Source organism: Varanus komodoensis, unplaced genomic scaffold, assembly GCF_004798865.1.
Source record: "Varanus komodoensis strain SLA01 unplaced genomic scaffold, ASM479886v1 scaffold39, whole genome shotgun sequence".
Taxonomy (NCBI): Eukaryota; Metazoa; Chordata; class Lepidosauria; order Squamata; family Varanidae; genus Varanus; species Varanus komodoensis.
The window spans coordinates 2,374,340-2,375,787 of NW_025335922.1; positions in this window are offsets into that span (position 1 = coordinate 2,374,340).

Below are 1,448 nucleotides of genomic sequence, written 5' to 3' on the forward strand. Positions count from 1 at the left end.
TTACATTTGCTGCCTTATGTCCTACTGACTCTCTCGCTGTGTTGGTAATACAGCTTCTTGCTCCTCCTAGTCATGTAATAAAACAGTGCCCCCAGAGCTATTCTTCTTTTACCTTGCATAGTGTGACAGTACGTTGCCTTCACCTCTTAGGAAAATAGCCTGTTGGAACTTCATTTTTCTTGGGAGGGCTACAGGAGTCATTCACCCAGTGAGTAAGCAATTATACCTTGCTCAAATCACATTATACTTAAGGGACTTTTTCTTGTTTTTGGCAGGCATTGCAGCATAATGCAGAACATGCCTAGGCATTTCAATGGTTTAGAGCAGAAGTGAGTTACTGCTCAAAGCACAGGATTAATATTGGCTGATCTAGGATTTTTCTGATTGGTTAAAGCAAAAAAAAAAAAATGATGACAGATTTTTGGTGACCCTGGTAGTTCTTGGTGCACAGATTTGAAACAATTTTATTGTGTCCTGAAAAGGTGCTGAAATGCCATTCTCTCTCAAAAGCTGCTTCCTCTTTCTGTCTGGTTAAACGAAAGACATTTCTCATTTTACTTAAATAGTTATAGAGTGTAATCTTATGTATTTGTAGACAAAAAAATCCTATCATTCCCACCATGGGAGTTGTAGGACTTTTTCTGTCTAAACATGCTTAGGATATGCCTTTGCTTAATTCAAATAGTAGCTGTCTGTATCTTGGGTAAATATTTGTATCATTTATCTGTATTGAATTTTATCTATTATATTTATATCCTGCCTTTTCCTACATACATACTCCTCTATGATTTATCCTCACATCAGCACTGTGAGATAGATGAAGCTGACAGCCAGTGGCTGGTCAAAAGTCATCCAGTGTGGTTCATGCTGGGGTATGAACTAAAACCTGGATCTTCCAAGTCTACATCAACCTTCAAATTTCTATGCCACACTTTAGGGTTTACAATTTGATAGTATAATTTATACATTTGGGATTATCCTTGGAGGGTAGTTTATTTATTTCCTCTTATGTTTTTCAGTAAGGCCTCTTTGTATGTGTGTGTAGTTTAAACGATCTCTAATATTTGTTTATTGAGTGGATAAATATATCCAGAATTTAAAACAGGAAACAGAAAGAAGTCTAGAACATCTGGATGTATCTATCTAAACTAACAATGGACTTTTGGCAGGCTTGCTAGGATGGTACACAGAGCCAAGCTTGCAAGTGATTCTCAACCGAAGCAGCTTACACTGCTGGAGGAACAAGAGGAAGGCTGTATCTGTCCAGGAATGATGGCCATTTTCTTTCAGGAACCATGATTTGGTGGGACTGGGGGTGAAGCTCTCTAATGGAGAACGTTGAACAGTCTCACTAAGTTACCACTTTTCAGGATTCTTTGGGAGAAACTGTGAAAATGGTATAAATCCTACATGCATGAGTTGTATTCATGTGGTTTCATTATGCTTTC